The sequence below is a fragment of the Arvicanthis niloticus genome, unplaced genomic scaffold (assembly GCF_011762505.2).
Source record: "Arvicanthis niloticus isolate mArvNil1 unplaced genomic scaffold, mArvNil1.pat.X pat_scaffold_862_arrow_ctg1, whole genome shotgun sequence".
NCBI classification, from domain to species: domain Eukaryota; kingdom Metazoa; phylum Chordata; class Mammalia; order Rodentia; family Muridae; genus Arvicanthis; species Arvicanthis niloticus.
In genome coordinates, this window is record NW_023046445.1 from 40,838 (window position 1) to 50,863 (window position 10,026).

Sequence of the window (10,026 nt, forward strand, 5' to 3'; positions counted from 1 at the left end):
AAACCAGTTTGGGTGTAGTAAATATTTAGATTGCCCCAATACTCTCAAGTTAATAATTATTACAAATAAAGCCAGTTATAACACCTGATGGCAGTTTATCTCTAAACACATCTCCTTTCTGGAAGCCTTGTTCCCCATGTGTGTGCATGCCACATGTGGGTGTATTTGTGTGTGTGTGTGTGTGTGTACGCACATGTGCATGCTAGGGAACACTTGTTTTGGGTCAGTTTTACATGCTGGGTTTGGATCAACTTTCTTTGCCTTTACCAGGAGACCTCTTCTCCCACAGAGTCTTGGAATTATCCTGCAGGTTTTTGCAAATGTGAAAGGGCTCAAGACAGAAAGTGACCAATCCCTCATATGTAGTTTCTTGGGTGATTCAGTGAAGTTCATTCTGACCCAGGAATGGGTATGTTCGTTATGCTTCCCTTTGACACGGCCAGTTTTGGGTGGGAGGGAACAACTGTTTCTTGTTTTCATTGTCATTATCATCAGTTGTTCATACAAATCCCTAAAGTAAAAGTATGGCAAGGTCACAGAAGAAGTAGCTGAAAAATGAAAAATTATGAATTTGAGGTGTGTCAGGAAACAAAGGCCAAATGATAATAAGTCAAACAATTTCAAATGCAACAAAAAACAAGACAAACAAAACAGAAACAAAATACCTTCAAAGTTCCAAACGCAAAGAAATACTGAGAACAAGCAGAACAGACTGAAAATGCCTTGAGAGATCTAAAAGCAAGCAAGCAAGCAAGCAAGCAAGCAAGCAAACAATATCAAATGTCAAGACCAAAATGTGTTCAAAGACAACAAACCAGATACTTTAAACCAAGTACTTTGAAAGCAGACCAAAAAAATTATTTATCTAGGTAGAGTCTTTTTTTACTCAGCTCAGAATAAACAAATGGACAGCTGACCAAACCAATAGAACTCAACAGTCCAAGTGAAGAAATGACATCTGATGGTCTTGACTCAGTGGGTTTATTCCTGGCTTCCATTATGGTAATTCCATCAGTGAAAAGTAGATAGTTCCATAAATCCCATGTTACAGAATCATTATTGTCAACACAGAACCCAACAGCACCTATTGTAACAAGCCCCAGACCTTAGCACAAGTGACTCCATGATGGAAGTGTCATTCACGCTGTAAAATTCAGCATGTAGACAGCATCATTTCTGTCAAAACTAAAACAAAGATCTAATCCATCAAAGTCCACAGTTCTGTGAAAGTCTCTAAATGTACTAACCTTGCCTTTTGACTCTGTAGTTCTGTTTCTGGCTAACTGTTCTTGTTAACTGAAGTATGTCAACCCAGAACAGGATTTTGTGCTTAATAGCTCACCCTAAGAAAGGCTTGGGGCTTCATTGGGATCCCAAACACCCACTGTAGTCGCCTGCCAGCTAATTCAAACTTTTTGTTGGCTTAAATCCATGTCTGATCAGTCTTCTCTAGTGGATAGCCCACAACATTCATCTTAAAGGGAACTAAAAGACAGTTTGATCTGGAGCCATTCTGAATGACCACGGTCTGGAAACATGGATTCTCTGTTCCCACATTCATTTATCCCACGGAGAAGCTCCCTGTTTTTCTTTGCTAGGCACTAAACCAACAATCAGAAACCTAATCTCCGGTTGTTGCATACAGTGAACACGAGGTGGCACAAGCTCCCCTCAGCATGGGAAGGAGGCTCATGAAGCACAGAAAGTCCTGCGGTTTCCTTAATCAATCCATTCTCTCTCTCTCTCTCTCTCTCTCTCTCTCTCTCTCTCTCTCTCTCTCTCTCCCTCCCTCTCTACCTCTCCCTCCTTCTCTCTCTCTCTCTTTCTCTGTCGTTCCCTTGTTTTTCTTTATGATATACACTTCCTGTAATTTTTAAGCAAGCCCTCTACAGAGAGACACCCTGACTCAAAAAAAAAAAAAAAAAAAAAAAAAAAAACAACAAAAAAAAACAAAAAAAAACCCCCCAAAACCAAACAACAACAACAAAACCCCAAAAAAACTAATGGCAAATTTTAAACACTACGCTAGATATCTGATATATTGGAAAGTCACTGACCTTAAAGGAAAAGGATGTTACTTCATTATGATTGGTATATTTTCATCCTGGAAGATGCTGCCTAGCCAGGCAGCGGTGGCACACGCCTTTAATCCCAGCACTTGGGAGGCAGAGGCAGGCGGATTTCTGAGTTTGAGGCCAGCCTGGTCTACAGAGTGAGTTCCAGGACAGCCAGGACTACACAGAGAAACCCTGTCTTGAAAAACAAAAAGAAGCTGCCACAAGGTTTTTTTTTAAATTGGTTTTATTTGGGTTTTACAGAAAACTGACTGAAGTATGTAAGCCCAGCAATAATTTCTACAAAAATGTACATATGATATCAGAGTTTCTTAAAAGCAACTCAAATCACATTTTTGTCTTGCATAAAATATGTATTAGTATCAATTGCCATATATTGGCCCAAAGCATCTATCTCTACAAGAAGAGACTGCCCAATACAGACAGTAAGAAAACTAGTGGTGAATATGTACAAAGAGAAGTTAACATGGAGGATAGCCGTTCTCGGACAAGTCCTTCAGCACTGGATGTTTGTACTCGCTGTTGCTCACCGATGCGCCTCACCGGCACTGCCCCTGAGCATGGGTTCTGACTTGTCACAGGCAGACAGCAACTTTTCGGTAGTTAAATCAAACATCTGAAAGATACAGACTTTGAGGGCATGCTAGGCCATGGAAAATGCTAGTCTCGAATTCAAAATATCCTAGACTCGGAAGACCCTCAGACTGTAGGCGCCTGAAGTTTTTAACAGAGGTCTCTCCAGGAGGCCAGCTCGGGCACCAAGGCACTGCCTGCAGCTAGGAACCTTCCGACTCCAAGGTCAATCTTCACAGGATCTGACTTTAGGAGGTAGGAGGCTATAGCCCAGAAACCCTGCTGTTTACTGAGGCCTTATTTGTAGACTATTTCATCTTGTCCAGGAATTGGTGTGAATTCACGTATACAACTGCAGCTCGCACACACAAAAACACCCATACCAACATGCAGCCTGAATGGCTTTTATGTACCTCATTTACGATGTAACCGAGGGTGCGACTTAGGGACTCTGTGGATCAAAAAAATGTTTTCCAAATAAACTGAGGGAGTTTTAAAGAGATTTCACACCATCCGAGAACTTCCCTCAGTACAGCATCCCGTGAGGATCTTCAGAAGACTTTGGTAAAGAGAGTAATGACTGTGCATACGGTTTACACACAAAGACTCAACATATATGCAGCTGAGAGCTTTTTCCAGACTCTTCGGTCTATCTTCCACCACAGGTCACAGCATGGATTCTGACCATTTTTTAGGCAACAGCAAAGGGACTCACACATGGGTGGGTTCCCTGAAAGTCCTGGGAGCATCAAGACACTAATGCTGACATGGGTATACCAGAAGAACAGTGGGGAAATTTCACTTTAAAATCATCACGAAACTAAGAACAAAGGCTTCCTGAACCCTGCCTACAACAGACATCAGTACCAGAACATCAGAACCAGAACCATCAGCCCTCCTACTCTGAAGGTTGGTCCAGAGAAAAAGTTTTCTAGTCCCTTCTAAGCCATGATCAAACCTCAGAAAGCAGTGAGAGGACTCGCAGAGCGGGCTTGAGGAAGCTTTGACCCAAGGTACAGAGATCCCAGGGAGCTTCGGGCTGACAGGAAGAGAGCCCTCAAGACATGGAGGACCCAGAAGGCAACACCTCCGTGAACACACATTTGGGAGTCATGGAACAAAATGTTAAAAAGAAAGAAAGAAGGAAAGAAAGAAAGAAAGAAAGAAAGAAAAAAAAGAAAGGAAGGAAGGAAGGAAGGAAGGAAGGAAGGAAGGAAGGAAGGAAGAAAGCGATTTGCTTTCTCCAGATCAAAGCAAACTTCTCTTAAAGCACAAGCAAAAAACCCCTGGGTATCCTGGCCCGCCATCGCGGGTGCTCAGGGAGAGACCGGCATAAACACCTGTTAGAAGGGAGCTTGAAGCCACAGGAGGATGGAAAGGGGACCAAGTGTGACCCAGGTCTCTTTATTCTGGACAACCTGACAGAGGACGCATGACACTCGCCCTAGCTGCAGTAATACTGCAGCCTATCCACTCTCCTTCTCTTTTTTGATTGAAATTCTTCAAAGAACTGCTGAATGTCCTCTCTTAACAACCGTGCCTTCTCACCAGCAAATCTCTTCAGTTTGTCCTTAAGCTTAGCCTTCAAGTCGTTGTACTCACAACTGAGCTCCACTTGAGGGACTTTACCAGTGCTGCTAAGGCTGTCTATTAAAGGGTCCTTCTGTCAGTTGCCTGGTCACTCTTGCCTTTGTTCTCATAAGCTAGAAGTGTATCTTACTCATCGGTCAGGAACAGGACTTCTAGCTCTCCGTACATTTCCGTGCACTCTTGGCAGGTGCACAGCCTGCGGCGCCTGCTCAGGGACCAGTAGGTGGCAGCATGTTTCCTCACAAACTGCTTAGCTTGGCGTGCCCGAAGTCTGCAACTAGGTTTGGTTCGGTTCGGTTCGGTTCGGTTCGGTTCGGTTCGGTTTGCTTCGCTTTGCTTTGCTTTGCTTTGCTTTGTTTCTCGTTATTTATTTATTCGCTTTACATCCCAATATCAATCCCCCCTCCCCCAGACATTTTACTTCGTAAACATTGTCTGGAGGTCCGATTCAGAGCTAGAGCTGGTACAGGGTTCATCATTCTGCACAGCTTCAATTTCCTTGCCAGCATATTCTAGAACATCCTCTTTTAGGGAGGGTGTTATCCTGGTGACCTCTATTTTTCAAGGTTTCATAACTTCTTGATCCCCCATCCTGTCAACAAACAGCAGTAGATATTCTGGTAACTGCCAACTGGGAAGTAAAATAAAGAACAGCGGTTAGTACAAGCCTGCTCTTGTAAATCCCCACTCGGGGGTGGGGGGGGTGGGGGGTGGGGGGGGTGGGGAATAACACCGAGATGCCTGCTGCTACCGGCACCAGTTTTCATAGAGCACACTCTGAATCATCTCATCTAGAACCTCACCTCTGAATCAGGATAAGGTCCCTTACAACCGCAGTATAATCCAAAGAAGCAGTACTAATTGCAAGAATTTACTTCCATTTGTCAGGAAATTTTGCATTCCAAATTTTTTAAACTTGCTCTTTCCACCATCACAACAAAAATTTCTTTTGGTGTACAGTTCAGTTTATGACTCCCACGGTGTGGCCGCAAGTTAGACAAATCCCTGCTGGTTCTTCTCACTCTGGCGGGCAGGTACTACAGGCTTACAGTGCTTGTTTCTTTGCCGAGCACAGTGATGGCATGGAATCCCTGCTGCGGGGCACAGTACCACAGTCGGTTTTAGAGGATCACATCCCTTCCAGACTGATAACGACGTAGCAAGCAACTTCAGATAACCAGAAGGAGAAAGGATTAATTTGGGTTTATAATGGGAAAGGCACAGCAACAAAAGCTTGTTCACATCTGAGCTGACCAGGAATCGGTCTGTCTGTCTGTCTGTCTGTCTGTCTTCCTTCCTTTCTTCTTTAAGCTCCCTAATTTTTCTTTATGATATATACTTTCTGTAATTTTTAGGCAAGCCCTCTACAGAGTGACTTCCTGTCTCAAAAATTAAGGATAATAAAGGCAAATTTTAAGCACCACACCAGACTGACACTTAGAAACATCACTGGCCTTGAAGGAAAATGATGTTACTCCATTGTGATGTGTCTGTTTTCATCCTGGAAGAAGGTGCTACAATTGTTATTTCTAAATAACACCTAAAAAAGGCATAACACATTATCTTGATGGTAACTGAGTGCTTTCCAAGAATATAATGAGTATGCTGTTTCAATATCTGTAAATTAAGGAAGTTTTAGTTGTCATGACTTCCCGATGTCCTTAATGCAAATGCCTGTCCGTCCGGACATGATTCTGTCCGTCAGCATCTACACCAATGCTAATAAGTAAATTCCCAGCTTGTGTAGCCAACAGGGTTCCATATAAGTCATACCTTATAGACTCTATAAATGCATTTAATCTAAGGTAATGTTTGTTTATTTTGAGACAGGGTCTCCTCATGTAGACCAGGCTGGTTTACAATTTCCACCCACCTCTTGTTGAGAACAAGCAAAAGAAACATATTCTAAACACTACCGTTTCATTTTCAGACTCCATTTAATCATAGGAAGAAACTAAATTCAAGGTCTAAGGTCCTAGGGGAGCTGGGGACTTCCCCATAACTGAAAAGTTTCTATTGTAAACAGCTGTCTGAGTCCAGACATAACAGGGACAAGTTTTAAGTAGACAGCTGTCTGAGTCCAGACATCTCAAAAACAACTTCATCTTGCTGGCAAAATCAAGCAAGTGCATGTTCCCACACCTAGGAAAAAACTCCTATCGCACTTCCCCAAATGTTTTCTTAATTATCTGTTAACCAGTAAAGAATATAGAAGCCGCTGTTATCTAAACCAGGATGCATAGGTTGTAAAAATACATAACCAATTGTCTGTTATGCTCTTATTGACCACATGCAGCTGACCCGTTCCTTTGTCTCCCATTCCCCTTTTTACTCTGAGCCCCAGACGTAATGTGTAGGAGAATGAATTACGGGACCTTGAATCCAGGTGCCTTGGATATGGCCCAGACTTCAACGGGTATTCCCTTGCTTGACCCATAACATCAAAATACAATTGACTAACACCGCAGCTCACTCAACCGCCTCCCCTCACCCCTTTGCAGTTTTACCCTTTGAAAATGCAGTATATCTTCTCCCTCACCCCCAGGACTCAGCTCAGAGCTCAAACTGACCACCTTCCTGAGCACTCAGAAAATAAAGCTTTTATTTTTAAAGCGTGTGCCTCTAAAGTTTTAGAGTTTTCTCAGCTTCCTCCCCAGACCCCACACTCTGACTCCCTAGTGCTGGGATTAAAGGAACACAACACATGGCCTGCATTTGATTTTAAACTCAAGAAAATCCTAATTGTAAACAAATTAAAACGCATACGTAATCAAACTTACATACAGACATATCTGAAAACAAGGAGAATAAGGTTTAGTTTGGCAGGCAATACTGAACAAAACTAAAGCTGTATGCTTTCATAGCATACCTCAACACCCTTAGTTATGGGACAAAAGGTGACAAGACACTCTTTTTTTTTTTTTAATTATTTTATTTACAGTTCAAGATTTAAACAGGATTATTGGTTCTGATCTGTGATAATTCCAGGTCCTGGATCCCATACTGTAGAGACAGGGAAGCAAACAAAGAGGCCAGTTCAGCTTGTCAGACTCAATGGAGAATGTCACCCCAGAACAGCAGAGGACCTGGTTCCATCTTGTCTAGATTACATTTCCCCACACTGTGAGATCACCACTGGCAGTTTGGGCTTGTTGTTGGGGCCTGTGGGAACATTCTCGGTCTTCCTCATCACTAGAAGTCCATCAATGATTTTTTCCAAACACTACATGCTTTCCATCCAGCCAGTCACATTTAGAACACGTGATAACGAACTGGCAGCCATTTGTACTGGGACCACTGTTTGCCATGGAAAGCAGGCCTGGAGCTGAGTGTCTAAGTTTAAAATTTTCATCTGCAAATGGACCCTGGTAAATATTGGTGACTCCAGTACCATCACCATTAACAAAATCTCCACCCTGAATCATAAAATCCTTATGACCCTGTGGAAGGTGCTACCTTTGTATCCTATCGGAACGCCATCATTCCTGAACTCTCCAGTGCAGAATTGCCTAAAGTTCTCTGCTGTCTTAGGCACCATGTCGGCAAAGAGCTCGATCTTCATGTGACCAACTTCCTGGCCGCCGATGCTGACATCAATGAAGACCACTGGATTGATTGGACTTGAATTTGCAACTGCCATGGTTTTGACAAGACACTCTTGTGCTCGGTCGGCTAAATCACAACTGAACTGTTCCAAGGAACTGATAGGTTGTTGTTGCGTGACAAGACGTTTCCTTGGGAGATGAAATGCACACTCACCCCAGATGGACCAACATTTGAATATCATCTGTGAATCATGAGTTCTACTAGGGTTACCTACAGGCATATGGATGAGGGGTTACTTACAGGAGCAGAAATGACTCAAAGAGAGCTGCATCATCAAAACCTACTTCACCATGGCTCACACAAGCTGGCAATCTTGTGTGAACCATGGCTCTACACAACCAGCAGGCAGCTCTACGGGTTGTAGAGTGTCCTTCTTAAGTGACTCAGTTGATCTGCACCTCTTCCAAGCAGCTCACCTGGTTTCTGCTTCTTCTGGATGACTGGTCTAGTCCGAATCTTCTTTGCAGCTTGACATTTCTGAGAGTGACTCTTAGCGGCTTCATTGCTTATTCTAGAAAGACAGGGCCAAGAGAATCTGGTCAATTTCATGTACTTCCTGAAGTTGTTTTGAGTAGTTTACTTTCCTGCTTAAGGAGCTTCCTTGCTGGGTGGCATGTCTCAACCTAGGAGGAAACTGTCACACAATCTATGCTTAGATTTACCTTTGTTTGGATTATGTTCTGTTTTGATAAGCTTCTTTGATTCACGGGTCTAGCTTATCATTAATGTCCTGCAAATATAATTCACTGGCCTGATAAATCTGGTCAGTTTACTTCAGCATCTGGAGTGCAAGGATGGAATGGGAAAGTCCTACTTTTATAGTAACTTAAACAAAAAACAGAGTCTCACTATGTAGTCTGTAGCTCTATATATAAACCAGGCTGTCCTCAAACTCACACTAAGGTCCTAGAATTATACACCAGCAAATCTAGCTGTTAGCTTACTGATCAGCCCATTTGCCTTCTTCAATGGTACTTGATAAAGTGTCTCCCATTCACTTCTGTATTTTTTAATTGTTTAATGTGGGGTCAAATTATGTAGTTCTGCCTGGCTTAGAATGTGATAGTAGGCAGCTAGTTCAACCAAGTTGTTTTTTCACATAATCTTTTTTTTGATTTTTGAGACAGGGTTTCCCTGTGTAGCTCTGGCTGTCCTGGAACTCACTCTGTAGATCAGGCTGGCCTTGAACTCAGAAATCTGCCTCCCTCTGCCTCTCAAGTGCTGGGATTAAAGTCACACGCCACCACTGCCTGGCTTTTCACATAATCTTAAAATCACATATTGGATGATTGGCCCCAGTCTTCTATACCAAACCAACCTACTGCATAGTTCCTAAATGTTAAGAGTTGAACTCTAAGATGATAGGGGTATTTAATTTTGCTTTTCTGAAGCTGTGTGTGTGTGTGTGTGTGTGTGTGTGTGTGTGTGTGTGTAGAGGGAGGAAGGGAGAAAGAGAAGGAGAGAAAGAGAGGGAGGGATGGAGGGAGGGAGGGAGGAAGAGAGAGAGACAGAGAGAGAGAGAGAGAGAGAGAGAGAGAGAGAGAGAGAGAGAAAATGAATGCTGATTTTGGAGGCCAGAAAAATGTGCTGGACTGGACCCTCTGGAGCTAGAACTACAGACATTACAGAAGACAACCAACTCAAACAGTTTGTCCTCTGACCTGTCCATGCTGTGACATATATGCCATGCCCACCACCCATTAAAAAAGCAATAAATCAAACTATCTCATATATAGCTCCCACAACCCCCACCCCACCCCTGACACACAAAATAAAATTTAAAACCATTGCTGGATTCTTACAAACAAGAAAGAAGAGTCGCAATGAAAGACAGGGAAGAGAGGCCAGCAAGAGTCAGTCAAGTCCAAAGAAAAAGAATTAAATCTACATGGCTCCACAATGCAGTGCATTTCCTCACTGTGGCGAAGACTGGAGCTGGCTTATGTGTCTAGCACAGCAGCAGCATTTCTCGATAGCAACAGAAATGCATGGAGCATAATTATACCTATTTGCACCAGTGAGGTACAAGATAGTCCCAATACCCACTCCATCATTTTGTTGACTAACCAGAACCTCTGTCATCTCTCCTATCTAAAACACTTAGTTCTGAACCTGTCTTTTTTCTTGGCTTTAGAATGAATGTCAGCTGAAAACCATCCACTCAAATCTTTCCTCTCAAAGT

At 42.9% G+C, this 10,026-nt stretch overlaps 2 pseudogenes; both read right to left on the bottom strand.

Moving 5' to 3' along the window:
- Nucleotides 1–4,092: 4,092 nt before the first annotated feature.
- LOC117702483 (putative E3 ubiquitin-protein ligase UBR7 pseudogene) lies at nucleotides 4,093–5,322 on the bottom strand (annotated as a pseudogene).
- A 1,961-nt stretch (nucleotides 5,323–7,283) lies between these two features.
- Nucleotides 7,284–7,878, bottom strand: LOC117702484 (peptidyl-prolyl cis-trans isomerase H pseudogene; annotated as a pseudogene).
- Between the last annotated feature and the right edge of the window lie 2,148 nt (nucleotides 7,879–10,026).